This window comes from Theobroma cacao, chromosome 10, assembly GCF_053813885.1.
Source record: "Theobroma cacao isolate CCN51 chromosome 10, ASM5381388v1, whole genome shotgun sequence".
Classification (NCBI taxonomy): Eukaryota; Viridiplantae; Streptophyta; class Magnoliopsida; order Malvales; family Malvaceae; genus Theobroma; species Theobroma cacao.
Genome location: NC_142648.1, coordinates 25193320 through 25220857, shown reverse-complemented (window position 1 = coordinate 25220857; position 27538 = coordinate 25193320). Strand labels below are relative to the sequence as shown.

Below are 27538 nucleotides of genomic sequence, written 5' to 3'. Positions count from 1 at the left end.
AAAAAATATTAACAAAGGGATCACTAACTTTATTTTTAGTACTCAAGAAATGCTTTTAAAAAGCATTAAAAATTAATAAGTGTTACTATTTATAATAATTGTTTTTAAAAAAATAAACAGCAAATGTATTATCCAAATTGTATATGGTCCTCTAATGTTCACCTCAACTTTTTCTTTTTTCTCTATAAATAAGACAGGAAATTCCCTAGGATTGATGGAGAGTAGTAGCTATTTACTAAGAGTCGGCTGAGCGGGAAAAAAAGAAAGAGAGAAAAATGGAAGTTATTAGAGTAGTGGGAAAGGATTTGTCTCTAGGAATCCTAATCACTCTAATGGTTCTTCTTCATGCAACCCAACATGGAGCAACCGCTACTTCAATGGAGGAGTTCCATCTTCCCCCCTGTTGCTCACAATAACTTGGAGTTGGAGTTCTTGTTCAACTCCGACATTGGTAGCGTGCTTGGTAGCTCTGGCACTGGGACTGGAGGCACTTCTGACCCTAACAACCCGGCTATTTGCGACAGGCTATGTTACACTGACTGTCTCCCGAACCAAAATAAACCTCCCAAGAAAGGTGAAAATCCTGGACTGTACAACTGTGGGCACTGAGTACTTTTGCATTTGATTTTAGTCTTCTATGTGAAGTCTATAGTTTTAATTGGAGAATGCAATCTGAATTCGGGAAAAGATATAAATATTATTGAATCAAATATTTAAATGTTTTACTGTGAATTTTATGATTTAACTCTATTAATCGTGTTTCGCTCGTTGTGTGCCGATAAAAAGAATTGTTTAAGAGATAACAAATTAAAATAAAAGAAAATGGGGGTTTCTAGCTGCTGGATTGTATAAAGGGTAAATGCTAATGTATTTGATTCTCTCCATTGAAGATTTTTCATTTATCCATCCTTACTTCTTTCTTCTTAATTCTCAATTTGTTGCAAGCTAAATTTCATTAGGCTGGTTGTGATTATAATTTAAGAACTTGATTGTGATTAAAAATATTTTACTTTTACATGTAATTTTGTACAAAAAAAAAGTTTATATGATAAATAAACGTTATTGGTGGATAAGAATTGAGTAAATAAGGATCTTTTGTTGGCAATGTAGTGATTTCATAAAATTACTAATATAGATATCCTACTGATATTTAACGAAGGAAAATAAGATTTTTTTACTAAAATTGTAAACTTAACAAAAATTTCATAAATAGGAATAACATTGATAGTAATGAAAATAGAAACAAATATGGTTAGGTTGATAGCATTACGATGAGATTGGGAGTTGCACCAATAAGATTAAAACCGACGATGTGACTTGTCTTTGACAACAAGCAATGGTGCATAATGGGTGTCATGAGATGGAAAATGATCATTAAGATAATTAGATATAAATTGGTATATAATATAATTTTATAATAATATTTTATATTTACAAAATTAATAAAATTAATGAAATTTAGTAAAAATCGTTATAATATTTTATTGAAATTAATATAACAATATATTCACACATATTTAAAACTGATAAAGTAATGTTTTATTTACTTATTTAGTTAATTATGTATTTATCTATTTACTGAATAAATTGATTTCATGGTTATTTTAATAAAATATAGCATGGTTAAAAAATAAACTGTAAGTAACATTTATGCTGCTTCTTCTTTCTTCTTGTAGCTGTCTGTAAGTTGGTTGTGAGCTTTTTCTTTTTCTTTTGGGTAGTGCCGACTGTAATGCAGGCAATATTTTTGTACAAAAACTTTTGTATATTTTTTACCTGCTGGCAACAATAGTAGGGTTTGTTGTGTATACAGTAGAGCCAAGCAGGACAACGCTATTCAACTTTTGTGGAAGATCAAAGATGAAGAGGATTAAGGGTTAAAAATTTTTAAAATTAATATATTAAACTTAATCAACAATCAGCACTCGTTCGAACATTTGGTTCATTGGTTGGTGTATGATCCTCTTGTTTAAAGAGCAAAGTTTAAATCCGTCCTCCTTCAATTAAAAGAAAAAAAAAGTTAACCAACAATCAAAAGATTCATAATAGATAATAATTTTCTATAACATGTAAATAAAAAAGAAAAAAAAATTTATAATAGTCTTTTAAAAAAGTTGTGCCCAACGTTTAAAAAATGAAGTATGTTTTAGTGGTAAATTACAAAAAAGAGAGTAAAGTAAAAATAAAAAGATATTGTTTGTTGGCTCCAACTTCATAACATGTGCAACCCACTAAGACTCATATTTATGCATTTTGTTGCTGGTTTGAACTAATTTTCCTTTTAATATTGATGTACAGTTAAAGTGAAGTTTGCCTAGTAAGGACAACACCCAATGCTTGTTGAGATTTTTTGTAAACCAGAAAGCTCTATATGGAGATTATGCAGGAGCCATGTGTTTCTAAAGGAAATGCCTCCGAACTTTGGTTGTTCATGGTAGTAGACTGCTAGGTTTTAAGTGTGTTATGTTTCATTATACGTAACTTATCTCGTATTAGGGACATGTCCTATATGTTTTTGTTGTAATACTACCAAAATGAGGTAGCTTTTGTACACATACATTAAAAAATGAAATTTCATTGATTGCTTTTTAAAAATATATAAATAAAAAAAAAAAAGAGAAAAAAAATAAAAAGAAAGAGGGAGAAAGAGGAGAGAGAAAGATATGTAGAGAAATAAAATTGAGTAAGATTTATAACGTTATTTTATTATTTTTTATTTATATTAATTATTGAATAAAAAATTATTTTAAAGGGAATTAAAATATTAAAATTTTTAGAGGACCACGATCTCGATAAATATACCATCTTCCATCTTTGATTAAATAATATATATAATGGATAAAATATTTTAAAAAATTTGGGGGACGGACTTAACTACCCTTCGCCAGTGGAGCCAAGTGGTATTTTTTGTTTACCTCTGCTCCTTCATTTCCTTTTATGGAAGAAATCTATACATCTTGCTTTTCAAAATAAAAATTGTAAATAAATAAAATAATTTAAAGACAACTTTTTAGAGATAGTCACGACTACATTGAGGCAATTCTATGTTGGATATTTTCAAAATAACCATAGTGGTCTAGTATTAATAATATTGTTTTACAAAATATTATACAAAAGCAAATATATATTAATATCTCTAAATAAATGAAAATAAAAAATTTAATTTTTTTGTAAAAAGTTTGATAATATGTTAAAGTTTATGTTAACTCAAAGAGCTTCATTTCAAAATCTGCCCTTAATGTATTTTATCTTGTCATTGAAAAGTCACTAAACTTTGCTATTCAACATTAGGTGCCATCTTTACACGGATAGTAGCACCGGCCTATAGAGCCATCCGAGACAAGTTCCAGAGGCGAGTCAAGGTGGCCAACGGGACATCCCTCGGCTGCTCTGTGAGTTCAACACATGTTACACCGTCCCTATTGTGGCACCGACGATAACGTTCATGCTTGCAGGCATGAACATGACACTGCCACGCGATAACCTACTAATCCATAGCACAGCAAGCAGCATCACGTGCTTGGCCATGGCATCCGCACCAAAGAATGTGAATTCAGTGTTGAATGTGATAGTTAATACGCAGCAACAGAACCATAGAGTACTTTTCGATGTGCCCAATTCAAGGCTGGGAGTGGCCCATGAGCTCTGCACCTAGGCTTTTTGGTTGCGTTGGCTTAGTAACTTTTGGGAAAGAGTGGGGAATTGGGACATGGGGGACACAATAGATGACATCCAACTCTAAGTCAATTTTTTTTGTAGCTTTGTATTTGGGATAAGTCCAAGTTTTTGTCACGGGCTTTCAGTTATTTCATCTTATTGTCTTTTATTTTCATATTGGGTTGATTTTCGATCGACAAACAGAAATAAAAAAACAAAAAATTTTTGTACCATGTCACGAGTTATTTATATGCACCTAGGCTGTACCATGTCACGGGTTATTTACAAATTAAGATTAAGTTGTCAAGAAATTTCTGTTTACTAAAGTAACTTTTATATACCATTTCTTACTACTATTTATATTTTGCATCTTTTGACTTATGTTGAACCTTGAATTTAGTTGATGTGGTGATCATAATTTTGTCATTCAGTGAAATTGTTAAATTAATGATTGTCACATGGAGGCAACCCCTTGTATCAATACGATTACAGATTTTGCAATGGAAACTGTTGGCACCAGGCAATAATGCATAGGTTTTGTTGGAATGGCAGTGGAAAGTCTTGTGCCAAATAAAGGAAATGAAACAATGGTACCTATTCTTCCAGATAGCAATAGCAGTCATGATCAGGTAGGTAGTCGATCTTTCCACACCTACCGATGAAAATGAATTCAAAAGAAGTGTTACTGTGAACTAATTGTGCAAAAGATTCCAGCATTTGGCAAAGGTCAATCCGCAGGTGTGTAAGCCCCACGAGTAAGCGGCCACTTGATTAAAGATAGGCCAACTTGGAGCAACTCCATATCTTGACATGCTGAAGCCTAAACCTGCAGAAGCTAACCAGCCCCCGATGTTCTGCATCAAATAAGTAAGCTCTCCGACAACCACCAATTCGAAGAAATTTAATTTTTATTAAGCCTAACATCATAAGTAAACTTTGGGGTGTTCGAGAGACTTTTTTTTTGAATGAGCAAAGATAAAGAGAACTCTCATGTCACACTTCTTTGCACCCAACAATTTCTAATTCACATAGCCTTGAAGGGTTTGGAATTAAAATTACCAATTATCATAAATCACAAGTTTTTCCAAGCAAGGAAGACAACTTGGTAGACTTCTCAATACTTTGGGGCATTTCTTGACAGAAAGATCATGGAGGCAAGTGAAGATCCCGTTTTGCTCATCAACTTGGTAAGAATTCCACTCCAACTCTGGCATATCTTGGCATTGAAGAATCTATAATGGTGGAAATGCATTTGTTCAATTCTCTTCATAGAACTTCACGCCCACCATATTGAATATATTCCTTTGACATCACTCCTCAAGGTTAATCAGTAGAACCAAGATAAAAAGGTAGCACTAAGCATTGTCCTTACAGTCTACCATTACAACCGGACAACCAGAACTCCAAATTTTTATCCCTCTTTATAAAAGTTAAATACATTGTATGATAATTGAAGTAGTAATTCATAATTGGTTATTAATGTAAAAAAATGAAATAATCAACAGCCCACAAGAGCGAGACACCAGATTTTACGTGGAAAACCCCATGGTAAGGGGAAAAACCATGGGACCATAGTCCGTTCAAATTCTTCCACTACTCAAAATAATAGGATTACAAAAGTCTTCTCTAGTACAAGTAAACGATATGACGTGAAGTTATCAATAAAAAGCTAAATTTCTAACATCAATAATCACCTTATAAAACATGCTAAGAAGAAACAATCTCACCAAGTATGAACTGTCTGTGGAGACTGGAGGCACATCAAGTCGTTAAAACACCATAACTATGCCTCATTGTTCATTTAAATTAAGGTGGTCACTTTCTCATCCATTTTTCCCTTAGCCACACAATTCTCCATCAAATCACTTTTGGCAGTCAGTTATTACTTTACTCTACCTTTCCAACGTTGATTTTGAGGGCATTGGAATGAGATACAAAATCATAAGTTTTGTTCATCCCTGTCATACAAAGGCCAAAGTATTCTGTTGTTAGTGTTGAGTAGCAAAAAACTTAATATAGTAATTCTCATATACTTGTGATGCTTACATGGCATAAGCAAGCAAGGAACTACAAACATCTAACATTAATTGGTAGAACATCTTGTGGAGTGGCTACAGTCATTATGCTGCTTCTGCTCACATCCAATGAATGATGACAGAAACAAAGACTTCCTGAAGAGCCAAATAACATAATTTGGTGATATGAAATGAAGGCACTAATTATGAATAGGCACAAAGGAGATAGAATTCATAAAACTTTTAGTAGTTGTTCTCACCTGTATTACTTGGAAGGAAGTGTAGAGTCAAGTCAAAGCACCAGCCTTTGCATTAAGAAGAAAAGAGACGGATTTCAGGCTTGCTGATTCTCTAATGCTCAAAATCTTATTCTTAATATATACCAAGGTTGCCACAATACTCCAGATTTATCAAAATCCATGGCATGACTACCTTAGTGTTTAGTTCAATGAAATGTTGAATTTTAGAATTTGAATATTGAATACAAGACCATTATTATGATGCTTCTATTTTACTTGATATTTTGTGAAACATGAAAATTAGTATATAGTTACCTGGCTTCCAAATTCATAATGCATTGGGATCATCTTCATCGCTCCACCAAATTATTTGAAAATTGGTAATCAAAGTATCTAAGCTTAGAATTAAAGATAAAGAAACAGAGAATTGTGAAAATTACATTCATGATAATTAGGAGGAAGGCTTTATTCTATCAAGCATGCATTCAAAAATTGACCTTTGAAAACTTACCATTAGTATTAATTGTTGTCAATGAATTACGTCCAAAGGTTTGAATTTCATTCTTTCTTACGTAACTCGCACTCAAATTCCTGCACGTTTGACATGAGAAGCACTTTGTAATTATAAAACTTTAATTAACTGTTTGAAAGTAAAAAAGAATTCTGCTAATAATGATTGAGAGGAATTTTAAATAGACATGGTGCAGTAAATAGGAGGAAAATAGGAAGTATTATCTAAGATCTTTCATGCTTCTTTTTATTCATAATTAATAAATGAATCATTAATATCAACATAAAGCACTCCTTTTGAAAAGAGATGAATGACTGGCAATTAAGTATTCTCCATTTTTAAGGCAGGACAGGGATAAATGCAGAATTTTATCTTGATGAGGGCAAAGTTATCTAGCTAATTGTAAAATTTAAATTTATGAAACATTCGTTTACGTTTATTTCAAGTGTTAAAGGTGATATGAAGCAGTGATATATATAGTGCTTTCCATTGTGAAGAAAAAGTTCACTTAACTATGCATTATTACTATTAAGAGATTTTTATTCATATGGTCTAAATTCCAAATTTTGATAAATTTCAATGGGGACAGAAGCATTGTTTTCACTAAAAGTTATTTTCAATTTTTTCGGGGCAAAAAGATTATTATTTTTTAAATATACTTCAAAAGTAAAAACTGCCACCATACCTCTGTATGCAGATCTTTTGAAAGCCCTTTTGTAAGAACTACTCCAAACATTATTTCTCTCATCGTAAGGTGAAAGAAGGTGGGAAGCATCATTTCTCCCTTGTAGAAAAGATAGCATCCAAACAATCATCGCCACCCATGGAACGTCATCTATGAATAGTAGCTAAAAAAGAGTGCATGGCTCATGCACGGTGCAGAAATCCACTCTGGGAAGAAAATTGGAATTTTATAACTGATTTTCATATTGTAGAAAGGTGAGATAGAAAATCAGAGAAAGATAATTTCAAGAACAAAACAAACAATATAAAACCAAAGGAACAAGCTATAGGTTATATGGAAGCTGTATTGTATTAATCACAACAAAGAAAGCGTTGAATTTTCTTTAAAAGAGTGAGATCAGAATAAGTAATCCATATGACACATGGAACAACTCTCCGTGAGTTCCAAAAAATTCACATTAAAAACCAAAATTTCCAACAAGAAAGCCTTTATATGAGAATTTTACAAATTGCTCTTAAAATTTAAGTTAAACTTTCAACTAGTTTTATAAGCTAGAAACTGTTAGAGGATAAACTTTACACTCGAATAGGTCAAGATCAATTCTGGTGGAACTTTACAGATTGCTCTTGAAATGAATTCGAAATCACATTTAACTTTTTGGAACTTGAATTTCAAATGCAGAGTATAACTCCTACTATATCCATTCTAATAAGTCAACATATCAGTATTAAGTTACCTGACTATCTTCTTGGCAACATTGGATCATAAGTCTTCAATTCACATCTTTTCCACCAAGAAGGAGAATGACTGTGAAAGTAAAACCAAAGCATACTAATTAAAACCTGAGACAGATATTGACAGTAAAAGAAAACCTTAAGTAGAAAAACAGAAACATAAAAGTTCAACAATGAAAAAGAAAATGGAAGAAAGTTGAGCTGCTTTCTCTATGACATTTTAAACTCTTGACATTCATATATTTAATCCTTTATCCATCCCAAGGTTGTATAGGTCTAAGCATAGAAGGCAACAATTAAATAATTTCATTATGAATTCAAATTAGCTCATCATGAATGTGCTAAGAAGAAACAATACGTGAACTGTCTGTGGAAACTATGCTTGGTTGCTCATTTAAACTAAGATGCTCTCTCTTTAATCCATTTTTCCCTTAGCCACCCATTCCTCCATCAAATCACTTTTGGCAATCAGTAACAATTACTTACATTATGCAGCTCTCTAGCCATCAAGTCTTTGGAATTGGACGTTCTTGAATCAACATCACTGCCATCTATGATATCATATTTTTGGGAAGTAAGGATCAAGAAATCCACTAGTGCCCACACATACAACTGAGAATCATAGTTGAACCCAAAATCTTAGTTTTCTTTCTACATGATACACTCACATGCTGCTTGGAAACCTTTCCATCATTGATTCTGAGGGCATTGCAATTAGATGCAAAATCATTAGTTTTGTTCATCCTGCCATACAAGGCCAAAGCATTATGTTGTTAGTGTGGAGTAGCAAAAAACTTAATACCGTGATTTAGAAATACTTGTGATGCTTACATGGCATAAGGAAGCAGAGAACAATAAACATATAACATTAATTGGTAGAACATTACTAATAAAAAAAAAAAATGATAGAACATCTTGTGAAGTGGTTACAGTCATTATATTGCTTCTGCTCAAATCCAATGAACATAATTTGATGATATGAAATGAATTCACTTATCATGCATATGCACAAAGGAGATAGAAATTAGAAAAATTCTAGCAGTTGTTCTCACCTGTAGTAGTTCCAAGGAAGCGCAGAGTGAAGTGAAAGGTGCAATCCTCTTTACTAAGAAGAAAAGAGATGGATTTCAAGCCTTCTCATACTCTAAAGCTACGAAGCTTATTCTTAATGTCTACTGGACCTGCCATAAAAATAGTGGGTTTAATTCAGAATTGAGCTAAGATTCTATTTGTTTTACAAAAATTAGTTTCCAGAAATTGACTTCTACATTCTTCGGACATTTGGTTGGTAGAAATTAGGATGGTCATTTGATTGTCAATGGAAAATGAGTCTTAAAAGTTGGAAATTGTTTCCCTTTTACAAAAGAGGAAGATAATTTCCAGACTCAACCGTGCACAAAATAAATGTTCTCCAGGATGTTGAAATTTTATAACTAATTTAATATTACAGAGAAGGTGAGAAAGAAAATCAAATAAACGATCATTGCAAGAACAAACCAAATAATATGAAACTGAAGAAACAAGATATAAGTTGTAGGCAAGCTGCATCAAATTAATCACAATGAAGAAAGCAATGAATTTCCTTAAAGAAAGTGAGATCAGATTAAGAAATCCATATGAACCATGGAACAATACTCTGTAAGTTCCAAAACCTTCACATTAAAAACCAGAATTCTCCACAAGAAAGCATTTGTATAAGGAGCATTAAGAAAGACCTAGCTAGTTTTCTAAGTTAGAGTCCATTAGAGGTTAAACTTGAAACTTGAATTGCTCAAAATCAATTCAGGAGGAACTAATTACATGAGAAGGTTTCAACTATCTGATCCCTACACTGATCATGAGTTAGCATATTACTTGCAGTAATCTCCCATGGATTGCACAACCTTGTCGATTTCTCTTGAAATGAATTTGAATCACATTTTAATATTTTTGGAACTCAAATTTTAGATGCAGAATATAATTCTTGCCATCTCCATTCGGATAAGTTAACAGATTAGTATTTAGTTACCTTACTATCTCCTTTGCAACATATCAATGCTATTTTTTATGCTAAAACAAATAAACAAGGAAACACAAGATTACATGTTCGATTTATTTATGGGGGAAAGAAAAGCTAAAATTTTTCACAATTAAATGCTAAAAAATTCAATGTTTGTGTAGATATATTTGTACATAAAAAAAATCAGTTAAAACAGTAATTAGTTGTAGGATTAAAATACCTAAGTTGACATGCTCTGATTCTTCCTCTTCATCATTCGTAGATGAATCTGCCATCAATTCTTACTTTAGGTATGTGGGCGATGTTGGACCATTGTTTTCCTTTATCCCTTTTGCACCTTTTCTTTAGCACTGGACAGTACCAAATTTCTAGTTGCGAAAGCGAGGGAAGCATTTCCTTTCGGGGAATGGATTTGAGCTTTGGGCAATGGTAGATCACCAAAGATTGAAGACAGGTGAGGTTTTGAAAGCCGTTGGAGGATAGCTTTCTTACATTTTTGAAATTTTCGATAGAAAGATAAGTGAGAGAAGGGGGCAGCTTCATTCCTGTCTCCATCTGAGGAAACGACACCGCATCGGTACAATTACTACCATCAATATTGAGATCTGTAAGAGAGGTGAGTCTATGCAATCCCCACTCCATTACTGCCTTACTAATATTGGGGTCAGAGATATCAAGGGAAGTTAGGTTGGTAGGGAAACCCCTTTCTCCGATGGAATGTTGCACCCTTGGACATTCATCTATAATCAATTCTTGAAGATGGTGGAGGTTGGGCAGAGCTTCTGGGAGACGGACAAGATTTGGACAACCCCATAAAGAAATCTTTTGAAGACGGCTGAGCTTGTCCAGTCATTGGGGTAAATATTTAATATTTCTACATTTCCGGAGTATAATAGTTTCAAGACAAGTATTATCCCCAATTTCCCGTGCTAAACATTCATTGTCAATTCAAATTAGCTCATCATGAATGTGCTAAGAAGAAACAATCTCACAGCAAATGTGAACTATCCATAGAAACTATGCCTAATTGTTCATTTAAACTAAGATGCTCTCTTTCTAATCCATTTTTCCCATAGCCACCCATTCCTCCATCAAATCACTTTTGGCGGTCAGCAACAGTTTCTTACACTATACAGCTCTCTAACCATCAACTCTTTGGAATTGGACATTCTTGAATCAACATCACTGCCCATCTATAATCTCATATTTTGGGGAAGAAAGGATCAAGAAATCCACTAGTGCACACACATCCAACTTAGACTCATAGTTGAACCCAAAATCTTAATTTTCTTTCAACATGATACACTCACATGCTGCCTAGGAAACTTTCTATCATTGATTCTAAGGGCATTGGAATGAGATACAAAATCATGAGTTTTGTTCATCCTGTCATACGAGGCCAAAGCATTCTGTTGTTAGTGTTGAGTAGCAAAAAACTTAATACATTGATTCTCAAACACTTGTGATGCTTACATGGCATAAGGAAGTAGAGAACAAAAAACATATAACATTAATTGGTAGAACATCTTGTGAGTTGGCTATAGTCATTGTACTGCTTTTGCTCAAATCCAATGAACATAATTTGGTGATATGAAATGAAGGCACTAATTATGCATTTGCACAAAGGAGACAGAAATCAGAAAAATTCTAATAGTTGTTCTCACTTGTAGTAGCTTGAAGGACGTGCAGAGAGAAGTGAAAGCTGCAACCTCATTTATTAAGAGGAAAAGAGATGGATTTCAAGTCTGCTCATAATCTAATGCTACGAAGCTTATTCTTAATGTCTACCAAACCTGCCATAAAAGTATTGGTTTTAATTCTGAATTCAGCTTCAACTAAGATTTTATGTTTCCAGAAATTGACTTCTACATTTTTGTGATATTTTGTTGGTAGAAAATAGGATGGTCAACAAAACATCATTTGATGGTCAACAGAAAATGAGTTTCAAAAATTTGAAATTGTTTCTCTTTATAAAAGAGGAAGATAATTTAAAGACTGAATTGTGCACAAAATAAACGCTCTCCAGGATGTTGAAATTTTATAACTGATTTCATATTACAGAGAAGGTGAGAAAGAAAATCAAATAAACGATCATTGCAAAAACAAACCAAATTATATGAAACTGAAGAAACAAGATATAAGTTGTAGGTAAGCTGCATCAAATTAAGCACAAGGAAAAAAGCAATGAATTTCCTTAAAAACACTGAGATCAGATTAAGAAATCCATATGAACCATGGAACCATACTCTGTAAGTTCCAAAACCCTCACATTAACAACCAGAATTCTCCACAAGAAAGCATTTGTATAAGGAGCATTAAGAAAAGCATAGCTAGTTTTCTAAGCTAGAGTCTATTAAAGGTTAAACTTTAAACTTGAATTGCTCAAAATCAATTCAGGTGGAACTAATTACATGAGAAGCTTTCAACTATCTGATCTCTACACTAATCATGAGTTAGCATACTAGAAGTAATCTGCCATGGATTGCACAACCTTGTCCATTGCTCTTGAAATGAATTTGAAATCACATTTTAATATTTTTGGAACTCAAATTTCAGATGCAGAATATAAATCCTGCCATCTCCATTTTAACAAGTGAACATATTAGCATTTAGTTACCTTACTATCTCCTTTGCAACATATCAATACTATTTTTCATGCTAAAACAAATAAACAAGGAACCACAAGATTTCATGCTAAAATATTTCAGAATTAAATGCAAAAAAATTCAATGTTCGCCCATGTCATGGTTTGTGTAGATATATTTGTACATAAAAAAAATCAGTTAAAATAGTAATTAGTTGTAGGCTTTAAATACCTAAGTTGACATGCTCTGATTCTTCCTCTTGATCATTCGTAGATGAATCTACCATCAATTGTTACATCAGGTATGTGGGCGATGTTGGACCATTGTTTTCCTTCGTCCCTTTTGCACCTTTTCTTTAGCACCGGACAATCCCTAATCCATAGTAGCGAAAGCGAGGGAAGCATTTCCTTTCGGGGAATGGATTTGAGCTTTGGGCAATGGGAGATCGACAAATATTGAAGAGAGGTGAGGTTTTGAAAGCCGTTGGAGGATAGCTTTCTTACGTTTTTGAAATTTTTGATAGAAAGATCGGCGAGAGAAGGGGGGCAGCTTCATTCCTATCTCCTGCTGAGGAAACGACGTCGCATCTGTGCAATTACTACCATCAATGAAAAGATATGTAAGAGAGGTGAGTCTGTGCAATCCCCATTCCATTACTGCCTTACTAATATCGGGATCACCGATTTGAAGGGAAGTTAAGTTGGTAGGGAAACCCCTTTCTCCGATGGAATTTTGCACCCTTATAAGCAAATATTGAAGATGGTGGAGGTTGGGCAGTGCTTCTGGGAGACGAACCAGATTTGGACACATTAAAAAGAAATCTTTTGAAGACGGCTGAGCTTGTCCAGTCTTTGGGGTAAATATTTAATATTTCTACATTTCCGGAGTATAATAGTTTCAAGACAAGTATTATCCCCAATTTCCCGTGCTAAACATTCAAGCTCTGGACACTTATCAATATCCAACGTCTTAAGCTGCACGGGTAACTTACCACTCCATGATAATGATTTTAGAGCTTCACAATCTACAATATAAAGAGATTGAAGAAGAGATGTGCTACTGAAATTGATATTCTCCTTGTCATCCAGTAAACATTCCAAATTCTCAAAACTCCAAATGAAAATTGATAGGAGATATGAATCACCATAGATGAAATTCACTTTAGCCATGAATTTGTATGAGATTTCAGCAACATTCAAAATTGACTCTCAATTTTGTTAAGTAAAACTCAGATAGTCAGAATTGGGAAAAAACACTGTTAAGCTATGAAATGTCTAGGGGATTAAAACCAATTTTTCAACAATGTTAAAGAGTTAATGTTGAATTTTATCAATATAGTTCAATTTCATTGAATTTTGTTACTATACTTTTTATTTGTTGATTTTTGAAGATAAAGTAACAGAATTAGATGAAACTTGTCACTTGCATCTTGAACCAGGGAAAGTTCGAGAAAACTTTCGTTAAATTTTATCAAATATAGATGATAATGTTGATATGGTAAAGCTAAAGCTTGCAGCAATTTTATAGAAATCTATAAAATCTTGTTAATGGGGATGGCTACCTTGGATTCATTGTTCTTTCCCCAAGGAAAGATGTTTAAAAAATGATGATATTGTTCTAAGAAAAATTACATCAGATCTCAAGCTACCTAATATTATTACCAAATCATGGTGCTCTCTTTCATAACAATAACCTTTCATCAACCGTCCAGTAAGATTCCCCAAAGAATTAAGAATTGAAAAACTGATAAACAACCCAACAACTCCATCATTTTTAGTAGTAATAATAATAATAATAATATACTTATACTTATTGATAGTTATTCTCATATTCATTGTATATGAATATTTGTTTTTTATTTATTTTGAAATAATAACTATCTCTATATAAGATACAAATATTTTTAAAATATAAAGTTAATTGTCTATAACTAAAAACAATTATAATTGAAAGATCATTATATATAAAAAATAATTAATTTTTCAGTGTTATATAACTGAAAATTTGTATTATTAATCTATAAATTATTCCATAGTATTAGAATTAAGAAATTTTCGTATTAATACCACATTTCTAGTTAAAGTAAATTATTGAGTAATTATTTATCCCTAATATAAATGCTTATTTTTTTGATTATTACCTTATATAAAAGTCCATTATTCAAAGTTCTATTATATCTATTGAATCAAATGTTCAAGTGCAAATTACAATGAAATTTGAGCAACCTATAATATTTACAAAAAATTTACAAATTGAAAACTTTTATTGGTAAATCAAATTCAATGTTATTAATCAATGGTTTGATAATGCACTCTAAAATATATTCATTGGGATCCTCCCAAATAAATCTGTAGAAGGTGTCAATATTATGACAAAGAGTAAATCGACTCTGTTGTAAGAAATTAATGGTTTTGTTTAGTACAATTGACAGGAGTTTGTTTGTTGCGATTAGTTGTTAAGCTGTTATATTATGGTGTCTATGTTAAATAGTAAAACCGAAAAATGAAGAAAGCTCATCATGTCTTTACAGTCAACCATTACAACCAGATAATTAAAACTCTGATTTCTTGTTTCTCTTTGTAAAAGTTGAATACCCTATTGAATATATTAAAATAGTAATTCATTATTATTTATCCATGTAAAAAAATGAAATAATCAACAATCCATGAGAGTAAGACATCAGATTTTACGTCAAAAAATCCTTTACCACTTGGTAAAGGGAAAAACCATGGGACTATAGTCTCTTCAAGTACTCCCCTACTTAAAATAATAAGATTACAAAAGGCTTTTCTTGTAAACTTAGAGGATATTACAAGAAGTCATCACTAGAAAGCTAAATTTCTAACATTCAACCATCACCTTATAAAACGTTGAAAGAGGAACCGATCTCACCAAATAAGAACTGTCTGTGGAGGCTATGACTGATTGTTCATTTAAATTAAGATGGTCTCCTTGTCATCCATTTTCCCTTCAGCCACCTATTTTCCATCAACACTATGCAGCTCCCTAACCATCAAATCTTTATTAGTTAATTTATTAGTGTGTATATATATATATATATTAGTTAATTTATTAGTTAGATATACAACATCACTTGTAAAATAAGAAATAATTATTTTTTATTATATAACTTTAAGTGTTTTTATAAATAAATAAATATATAAAAAACAATTTTGACATACATGCGATTTAATAATCAAATGCACGTAATAAATTAGATCAAAATTATCTTTACATTGTTATCATCACAGACAAGCTTAGTAAGGGTTATCTTGCCAAGTCCTCTAATACCAAAAATGGGAATCACATAAACTCCATCAATGCTGGTTAAGTTTTGTTTCCTTGTGATTTTGTTAATGCAATGATCGTATCAATATTAATCTCAAACTTATCATACAACAATGTTAATGACATCAATGTCATCATTCCTCAGAGCCGGATGTATTTTTTGTATTGTCTCCTTGTTCTTTTGCAATAAAATCGGATTCTCGTTAAAAGCTGGATGTGCAACAATTTTGTGAAATATAAACAAGAATTAGGAATTAAAAAAAGCATTAGGAATTAAAAGTCATTATGATTAATAAATTAATTATATTGTATCGTTATATATTATTTTAGATTCTTAATTCATTCTAAATCTAAAGAATGGAGATGCAATCCAACTACTTAACTCTTTTTAATAATAATAATAATAACAACAACAACAATAATAATAATAATAATAATAATATAACCCTTCTTTGTATGCTTATACTTACCTTTTTTAAACGTTGTTTTTATTAATCATCATTACCATTATGTCATCATCAAGTCTCTTGCCTGATCTACAAAAGACTTTTCATGACATAAAAGAATGATAAGGGCTTTGAGAATCTGTATAATTACACAAAGGATTAACTGCCACAAAAAATAAAAGCATCTCAATTCGACAATCACCTACACACCAGAAATGCAGCGCCCTTTAGGCCAAAACAGGGCTTGCCACTGAAACATCTATCACAAGGAAACAGCAACTTGAAGCCACAGAAAAGCAGACTCACCAAAAAACCTCCACACCAGCCGAGCATGGCACCCAATTAGATGAGCTGAGAGCAACTTATACTCACTAATATTTATTATCACGTGCATTGTACTTGGATACTTATGTTTTATTTATTTATTAATAAGGATTATATATAAGATAAAAATATTTCTAAAATTTAAAGTTAATTGTATATAAATCAAGACAATTAAACTAAAATAACATTTATATACAGAAGACAATTAATTTTTCGATCATATATAATTGAAATTTTAAAATATTAATCTATAAATGATTCAATATTATTAGCATTAAGAAAAATAATTTTACTGAATGCCATTCAGTGTAATTAAAATTTTTGTTTACAAATTGGACAAATCTTGTCGATATCTATGATAAAAAAAATTCTAATAAAGTAAATTGGTACAAATTAGTATTCGTATATATTTTCTAATGTGATAAATCTCATTAATATTAATAATAAAAAATTTAAAAATTACAAATTTTTGAAATGTACTGAATAAATGAGTATTTTTATAAGCATCCGATGCATTGGAATTCTTATAAATTTATAAATTATATAAATCTTATTAATATTGATTAGATAAATTTTAAATGAAACTTAAAAAATATAATAACCAAAACCATATGCAATCTCCTGTTTGATCCCATGACACTTGTAGTAGAAAATGTGAATTGACCGAAGGCTTATAGATTGTCATTGAATAAAAGTTCTTTATACAAAGAGAATGACAAAATTTGTCATTAGTTTAGATAACATACTTGACATAAAACCAGGAACAAGTTAAGCTAAAGTAGCAAAAAGGCATTAGAAGGCCATATCAGTATGTCTGGCATGAGATATGGCTATGCAGATAGTATCGCATGCTGTCTTCAGTACTTTGACATCTTCATAAAAATCACCTTGACGCCAAGAGAGTTCATCACTGGAGCCTTAAATTCAACAGAAACGATTGGCACTCGGCAATAATGCATTTCCCTGAAGTTTTGTTGGCATGGCAGTGGAAAGTCTTGTGCCAAATAAAGGCAATGAAACAATGGTACCTATTTTTCTAGACACAAAGCCTTCTTCATCTTCAAACTTTTGTATGGAGAAAATGCCAGAGGCAGGAAATGTGAATTTGACCTATCATGAAGGTATTGCATGTACCAATGGGTGACCAAATAACTCCCAATATCATAAAGTTCTCAGCACTCTCTTTTTGAGCATAACACTTCCATATCTTTGATTGGCATACTTGCATCGACCAATTAGAACAGATTTGGGAAACCTTGTTAGCCTTTCAATATCATGTCCTTATGCACCAGTGATATATTTGGCGCTTTCCAATTATAAGAGTCCCATTTGAAGAAAGGAGGTCCTGTTCGGAGAACTTCCAAGTTGTTTGTTTGAAGAGGGGCTCAGAACTTGAGTTTGATTGTCCTGAAGGGCGAGGCCAAATTATCAGGTTGAAGTTTCAGTAGAAAAACATACCGTAATGAATGCATTCAGTATGAGCAAGGATGAGATACAAATAATAACTAGAAAAGACTAAAAACTTATGAAGTTATGAAATATATAGTGGTCATTTTCACCTGCAAAAGTTTGAGGGATATTGAACAAGAACCAACTGAAGCAGCAATTACATGGTGTCTTCAATCACATTTAAAGCCTGTTCATGATGCAATGCCCAGTTACCCACAGGCTGTGTCTTTGACCTCCGCTAAACTGAAATATCCGATTGAAGAAATCAGATTCTTTGTTACAGAAAACAGAATAAAAAAATAGGTAGATGACAGTGGAAAATAATTCTTAGCATTGTACATTTAGTTTGTTATAATTATGACTCTATAAGGAACGTTTCCAAGCATATCCTAATTGTGTACACCATAACCAAGAAACATAGGAGGAAGATTTTCATTACACCATAATCGTTTTCAAATGCTGAAAGTTGATTCAAGGCGTTCATTGTAGTACTGCAACATCATCTAACAAAAATTAGCAGGGGCTAGGATTTGTAGACACTATAATTTGTAAAATTTTTTTTACCTGAAGTCACAGAGAGAAATATAATTTGTAGATACTACAACACTATGAGGGTAGAATTTTATACCTTCATAACTAGTATATAGTACCATAGTTATTGTCTCTTCTTGTGAGGACAACTAATCTCTCCAACAGGTTGACAAAAAGTGAGGTAGGAAACCAATCAAATCATGAAACAAACAATCCGCAAGTTCCAATAGATGACAACAAAACTTTTGGACAATTAACCAAACTCTTCATTCCTTAATTTTCTTTTAGCCCTTTCATGTGTCTGGAGGCCACGAAGATGAATCTATTTCCAAGCATTTTCTGTGAGATGAACTTTGACCAAGAAAGAGTTAATAGTTAAACTTTCTGTTGATTTCTTTAAAAAGTACTTATCCAATTATAAAAACTATACAATGGGACAATGTTGCTATAATTTCAAATTGACCTACCAGATTTACCGATAAATCAATCAATTTCAGCTTTCCTCTTCTGGATCATAGCAAATTTGTGAGCAACCTTAACAAAAGATATGTAGGCTATGTTGAACGTTGTCATTCTTTATCACCTTCACACTAGTGTTCTAGCAGAGTATCCTTGGCTTTGCTAATATCTTCCACCTGAAAAACAAGATATCGCCAAAATTTCATTTTAAATGCAATATTCAAAATCATCTGCGGTACAAGAACAAGAAAAAAGAGAGATAAAATACATTAAGGGAAGAATCCTTCCATTCTGTAGAACTGAAAATAACGGTGATTCTTTAGGCGACAACAGGGTTCTCATTTATTTTTGTATCACTGCTGCTGATGGTGACATTCATTGAATTGGTGCATGCAGAAAATGGGGTCATACAACTTCCCAAACTGCATGTAGAAAGAATTGAAAATAAATATGGACACAGGAAAATAGATGCTGTGTCATTAAAGGCAAGAGAAACAAATCCAAACTACAACTCTAACTTCTAGAAATGCCAAAAACAAAAAACAGAGCCCACAACAATATCATTATCAACATTTGGAAAAACCAAAATTGTATTCTATAATACAAATGTAAGGAAAACTATAAAAGAAATTAGAAATGAGTTATTACAATGACTTTGTAAAATTGACATAATACAAATTTGTTGCATTCTCTGATTTTCTCCTTCCAGTTTTACTCCTCTGAATTACATTCATCTTTCTTTTCCTCTAATCATAGATGAATCTATTATCAATCTGAACAGAAGGTATATGAGCAATGTTGGACCAGTCTTGCTCTTCATCCTTTTTGCACCTTTCTTTTAGCAAAGGGCAATCATGAATATATAACCCGGAAATGAGGGAAGCATGCCCTTTCTGGGCAAAGATTTGAGCTTTGAAAAGTTAACAATGCACAAACATTCAAGAGAGGGGAGGTTTTGAAAGCCCTTTGAAATTAGGATTTCAACATTTGGGAAATCACTAATGGCAAGTTTACAAAAAGAAGAAGGCAACATCATCCCTTTCTCTTCATGTAGAAACGACATCCCATTGTATCCTCCTTTAATGGTGAATCTTTTAAGAGAAGTGAGTTTATGCAATCCCCAATTAATTAGTCCTTCAAGCATTTCAAGTTAAGGTTTCAAGATTGTAAGTGAAGTTAGGTTGGTGGGGAAACCTTCTTCTGGAAAAGATAATAAACATCTACAATTTGATATCTCCAATTCCCGAAGAGATGTAAGGATGTGCATGCCATTTGGTAGAGCTTGGAGTTTCCTACACCAACTTAGGCATAACACATGTAGGCTGGTGAAAGGCAACTTGGAAATGGAAACCAAATTCTGCGAACATTCTATTTGAATCTGCTGAAGATGGCTGAGCTTGTCCAATCCATTAGGTAAATACTGAATCTTTTCACACCTACCAACGAAAATGAATTTTAGACAAGTGTTATTGTGAACAGAATATGCAACATACTCCAACATTTGGCAAAGGTCAACTTGAAGGTATGTAAGCCCCACAGGTAAAGTGCCACTTGATGATAAATAGGTCAACTTTGGGCAACTCCATATCTTGAGACGTTGAAGCCTAACAGGTAACTCACCTCTTGATGACAATGATATTAAGGATGGACATTTTCTAATTGTCAGGTGGCTAAGTAGAGATGTGCTGCTAATCTTGATACTGTCTTCCTCCAATAAACATTATAAATTCTCACAATTTTTTATCACCACCCCTTTTAGAGTCAGAGGAAAGTTGTTATGTGAAATAGACACCAATTTTGGACATTTTACAATCTCTAGCTCCCTAAGGGATCTAAGACTGTACAAAGTTGTCGATAGCTTCTCTAGTCTTTCACGATACTTTATTCTTAGACATTCAAGATTGCAAGGGTTTTTGTTTGTACCAACTCTTTGCTTGCCTCTCCTATCTCTAATGAAACAAGTTGACGATAGCTCAAAATTTCCATGTTACAAAAGCACCTCCACTGAGCTAACCATCCCCCTCCTCTGTTATGCCACAAAGAAGTAAGCTCCCTACAACCACCAATTCAAAAAAAACTCAGCTTTTGTGAAGTCTAACATCAACCCCTTTGTTAAACAAGTAAACTTTGTGAGATTTAATAGAAAGACTTTTTTTAATGAGCAAAGATCAAAAGAACTCTCATGTAGCACTTCTTTGCACCCAACAATCTCTAATTCACACAGCTTCAAAGTGTTTGGAATTCAAACTACCAATTGTTGTCACGCCCCAGACCCGAGAAATGACAGACGTCGCATACCTGTAAGGTATAATCCTACAGACATGCAAGGCTCTAAAATATATATCTTAAACTATTACTAAAAGAGACTGATATACCTGAAGAATTTAGTGATTTATAAACTATATCTGTCGATAGAATTTCCAAAGATCATAATTCGACAATATTCAAAATTAAATCTCAAAAACCATAAAGCTACTAAGTCAAGATAAAAGTCTGAATACTAATTAAGATAGTTCGATGTTCATAATATTTAAATAAATCCTAGACAATTTAAGTGCTACTAAATTAAACATCACTCTCCGAAATTCCTGCGTAGTTGACCAAATCATAACCTGAAAAAAATTTGAAGGAAGGGGTGAGTCCAACTACTCAGCAAGTAACTAACATCCCTTCAGCCGGATTAAGCATGCTTAAAACATTTAGGGCAAAATATCATTTACAAATGTCGAGACAAAATATTGGGTAATCTTATTCAGAATCATAAACTTCAAAATTTTGCACATTCAAATAACAGAACAATTATAATCACAATATTTAACTTTTAATGGTCTCCCATATCATGCTACGACCACACTTAACCCTTGTGACATAGGTCAGAAATAGAACCACAATTAACCTCAGTGGCATGGGTCAGAAGAAGCAACCATTGGCTGCACTGAACAGATATCACAGATACCACTATTTTGTAACCGGTGGTGCGGTTAAAAGATCGATCTCTAATCACAGAATACATGTCGACATGGCTAACATTTAACCCCCATTGGCAAGGTCAGAGCATAGCCATACTAGGAGACAAAACAGAAATATATATATTTTTAGATTACCCAAAGTTCATAAAATAATATATCAAATTTCTCAAATATATCTCATACACCTCAAAGGCATATTTCAGACTAAATATTTATATTAGCGAAAACATATATGCATACATTATACAAAGTCATATATAAATTTCGAAATCAAATATCATGCTTTGCATAAGTGACATTCTAAATCCAACATACAAACTCATATACATATACATTTTGCATGCTCAACCCAATTTTAATAAGTCATAGGATAAAATATTATATCTCATGTACAAATTCAGATTGAGGCTAATTTTTAAGGTGTAAGAACACCGAAAGGATATCAGTCACTTACTTGATCTCGTTAATTTCACTTTCAAGTAGCAAATCCGAAAATCCTTTTAGTAGCCTAATATTTCGATAAACACAAAAACCAGAACTAAATTTACAAACAGATCCTACAAGGTGACTTTTCGTTGACCATCCTAAGCACTTAGGGTGTGTTGCGACTCATATTACAATTTATGAATATTTTTTATTAATAAGGTAATATATTATTATTATTTATATTTTTAATTAAACAAAATTTCCAATGAGGTTGAGAATTAACTTAAATCATAAAATCAGTAAGGATTTTAATTTCAGATAGAGAAATAATACTAATTTCACTTGTAAAAATCATATTTATAATTAATTTCATAAATTTTGATATTTTAATAAAATCTACTAATTGAAGAAATAAATTTATAAAATATAAAGATACATACTTCTTGACATAAAAATACAGTAGAAATCACATATCCAATATTTATGAAATTTACAATAGAATTTATCACATATTAATTAAAATCAAATTTTAAAACAAATTTTAAAAAAAAATTTATGTTTTCTGAAATTTTCAGAATCTGGATGGCCATTTAGCTTACTTCAAGCTCTCATAACTTTTAACCTGAATTATTTACAGTGATGAAATCAACACCAATTTGAAGTATTCATATCATACTACAAGACCAAAATTTGTTTCGATTAAAAAGACCACAAGATTCCTAAGTTTCGAAAGCCAAAATTCAAGAAATCATCACAGAAATACCCAGATTTATGGGTTTCCAGTATCAACAAGCCTAATTTGAGGCTTTAATTCTCTTAACACAGAAAGCCTCTAACCAAGACATTGAAGCCAAATTAAACACCTAATTTCGTACTACAAATGCCCTCAAAGAAACGATGAAAAACGTCACCGGAATATGGAGTTCCGGTAACCCAAAGTCGGGCTGTCAAAACTGTTGAAAACCAAGTTTCTAATTAACTTAAAAAATTCATAACTTCCTAACCACAAGGCCAAATGAGATGCTACAAAAACCATTGGAAAGATCTTTTCAAGTTCTTTCCATTGGTACCCATCATGCTGCCAGAAAGTGATTGAAAAAGTGTCGGATTTAAATAAAAAGTAAAAAATATAACTAATTTAGGGTTTTTGTACCCAAACTATGAAAATATAATCCCAAACATACCTTAATCAGCAATTTCTTTCCCTTTTCTTTGTCTTTCTTCTTTCCTGATATTAAACTTTTCTGACTGTCTGTTGTTTGAATGTGATGAATAAACTAACGTAAGTTGTTGTCTGTTCTTTTAAAACTTATAAACTACCTAACCCCATTAATTTAAACATAATAATAAACTGACCTTAACTCCACTAACTTAAACATGATAAGTAAACTGACTTTAATAAAACTTCTTCATTTACTTAAAAACCTTTCTTTTATTTTCCAATTACTAAGGCACCAAAGGTTATAATTGTAAATAAATAAAATACTAAAATAATATCTACTTATTATCTTTATAAAACTATAGCTTAATAAATCTAAATGTTTTTGTAAAAAATATTTTGTGAGGGGTATTACAGTTGACACTCATGAATCACAAGTTTTTATAGGCAAGGAAGGCAACTTGGTTGACTTCTCAACAGCTTGGGGCATTTCTTGACAGAGAGATCACGAAGGCATTTGAAGAATCTTGTTTGCCCATCAACTTGGTAAAAATTCCACTCCTTCAATTCTGGCATATCTTCGAAATGAAGAATCTCCAATGATGGAAATGCATTTGAGCATTTCTCTCCATAGAACTCAGCATCCACCCTATTGATAAAACTCATTCCTTTGATACAAACGACCTTTAAAAATGGTAGCTTCCCAATTGATGGCAATGAGGTACACTTTTGGCAACCTTCAAAATTTAAGAAGATTAAATTTTTGAATGAAGGATCTCCCACCCAAGTTGGGAATGCTAAACCACCATAATACTTGATGATGAGTTTCTTAAGTTTCTTATGAGGTTGAAGTAAGCTCAACACCTCTTTCTCTACTCCTTCTTTCCTTAAATCATCTTTCAAGTCTGCACTCCACTTCATTTCTAAATCATCAAGGTTAGACTTATCAAACAACCTAGCCTCCAAGGCATCTTGAGCATTGACAAGATTTTCCAATCTTGAAAGAGAAAGTTGACCTTTAAGATTAGATAAATTATTCAACTCTCTTATTTGATATCCAACACCTTGGCCTACAACAAAATTGGTTAGTGCTTGGAGATCAATTAATTCACCAATTCCGAATGGCATCCCTTTGATTGAATTTGTATCAATAATGTCAACACCCTGTAGGTTACTTAAAAACCTCAAATTTGAAGGTAGCTGTTTGAGGTGATCACAACCTCTCAATAACAAAGTCTGTAACTTGAAGAGAGTACATATGGACTCTGGCAAGCTTTTGATTTTAGTATAGGAAAAATTAAGGTAACATATATGTCTCAAATCTCCAACTGAATTTGGTATCTCAACAATGTAGTACCTTTCCAAAGAAAGCACTTTTAAGTGTCTCAGTTTCGGCAACAAATCAAGAAGAACATTGTTAGTCAGAATTGGTAACATAAATACTAAAAATGTTCGTAATTGCTCTGCTTCATACAAGGTTTCAAACATTTTGTGTCCATTATACCTATTGCCAATGTAGGATGAATAAAGACAACACCTTGAAATTTGCTTATCACCTTTTACTCTAAAGCATATTTCTCCTACAACTGATTGAGCTAGATCATTGATGAGGTCATGCATTACAAATTGAGATTTATTTCTGCTAGATATTTGAAAGAATGTCTTGACACGAGATCTTGAAAGTGCAGGCTACCTAATTTTTCCATTTGCCTTTTAGTGTTTGTTTGTCATAACAAGCCTTCTGCCATCCATAACAACACTATTTCTTCCTCCTCAAATTCATAGGCTTTAGGGAGTATGGAGCAATATGAAAAACATTGCTTGAGATGTGTTGGAAGATTATAGTAGCTCAACCATAGAGCTGGAATTACACCACATTTCTCTTATGATGAGTTCCATATCTCATTCTCCAATACATCTTGCCATGCATCAGTATCCACTCTAGTGCTTAGTAAGCCACCAATGGTTTTAGCTACTAAGGGCAAGCCATTACACTTCTTCACAATCTATTCTCCAATTTCTTTTAAATCCAAATGACAATTGAAACCTTTTTCTCCTAAGGAATGTTGAGTTAAAATGAAGAGACAATCATCATTTGGCAATTCTTTTAAAGAGTGATTTGGAACAGTTCTCATTATTGATGAAACATTTTGATCGCGTGTTGTCACGATAATTTTGCTTCTTAGACCCCCTACTTCAAGAGGAAACTGTAGAATGTTCCAATCATGGTAGCGTCCATTCCAAATATCATCCAAAACAAGCAGAAAATTATTTTCATATAGCTTCTCCTTCAATTCGACCTGCAGCAAATTTAGATCATTTACTTCGTTGCACTACTTAAAAGTTATTGACTACAAAATTGTTTTCGTTATTCTGATCACATCAAAATCTTCAGAAACACACACCCATACTTTGATGTCGAAATGATCTTTTATACTATCATCATTGTAAACTAGTTGAGCAAGGGTAGTCTTACCAATCCCTCCAATGCCAACAATAGGAATCACAATGACTTTATCATCACTATAGTCATTCATTAAAAGCAAATCAATTATTGCCTTTTTGTCTTCTTCCCTACCATAGACAGGAGCTTCATTCACCAATGAAGTAGTTGGTGGCCTTTCTATCTTTCTCTTAGGCCTACCAACATCATTTTCTCTTAAGTGCAAGTCATTTTTTTGGGTGACTAAATCTTACAATCTAACAGTAATCGCTTTTATCTTTGACATCATCTTATAATTAAATAGGAAAGCATATGGATTGAAAATAGTAATGAAAGTAAATGAAAGTATGAATGATCTTCCATACCTTACTTCTGTTTGCTCGACATTCTTGCACTAACTTGCTTCCCAAGGCTTCAGTCCCGAACTCATCCAAGATGTCATCCATATCGTAAGCCAAGTCTTGGAGCTCCGCTAGCCATATCTTCACATGCCGATCCTTCATTTGCTTTTCCTCTGCATCATCAAGCACTGCTTGGATATTCTTCAATATCTTTTCCCACTTCCTAAGCTCCTCATGGACTTGCTTTCAGTAGCAAAGTGGAGGGATTCGGAAGAGCCCAATTTGGCAAACAAGGCCTCAAAGAAAGTAGATAAGCAAGCCTCTCCAACAAAAGACATGGCTTAAGCACAACGATCAAGTAGTTATGAAAAATGAAATAAAGATGGGTAATTCAGCAATTTTGAATTGCATCCAGACTGCTGGCTATTTAGAAGATTGAAACCTCCAAGGCTATCGCCTAAACTCTAATCTTCACTATGATACCTACACGATGGTACATCAAGATCTAGTGGTCCTAAAGAGTCAGGCCATTAAGTGCCATATTCGTGCCTATTGGTGATTCTCTCTTGTTATGGGAACTCATTGGAGAAAGTTGGGATTGATCGACAGATGGTTGTAACCTATGTCTCTATGATTCTGAGCTATTCACATTTTGTTATAAATTGTGGTGGTTAGCGACATTGTTTGGAATTGAAACTTCGGACTTCAAATTACAAAAAGTCAAACACTACTTTCTTAAGCTTTTTCTTGAAATCTTTTTAGAACTTGAGACTTTTTTTTTCACTCAATGTCTTTGCTAACCAAAATCCAAAGCCATTATCAACTCTGCACTTTCCAAAGCTATTTGTAAATGAGTATTTTAATTTTTTATTCTAAAAATAATATATATAAAAAGTATTAAATACTTTTTTGGTTTTAATTAGTATATTATTATGGAAAATAGATGGGTTATTAAGAAATTTATATTATTAAGGAGCATGTTGAGAATTCAAATTAAAAAACAATATCTTTTTAACTTATACTATATATTTCTCAATCCCATTAATAAATATAATTTTTTTAAAAAAATTTATTGTAAATGTTATATAATTTATAATTAATTTTTAAAAATTATCTTATCTTACAATATTGCTAATCAATACTTAAAAAATAAAATTTTGATATACAATACGTAGCTCGGTTAGCAACTATGATTAACTATTTGTTTGGTTATTTATTTAGCAGTTGTATTGTAGACATTCAGGTAATAAATACAGGTTGTTTTCTGTGGGTGGACAT

At 32.4% G+C, this 27538-nt stretch overlaps 1 pseudogene; it reads right to left on the bottom strand.

The window, feature by feature from the left end:
- Positions 1–5184: 5184 nt before the first annotated feature.
- On the bottom strand, positions 5185–26598 carry LOC148760481 (putative disease resistance RPP13-like protein 1; annotated as a pseudogene).
- Positions 26599–27538: the final 940 nt, after the last annotated feature.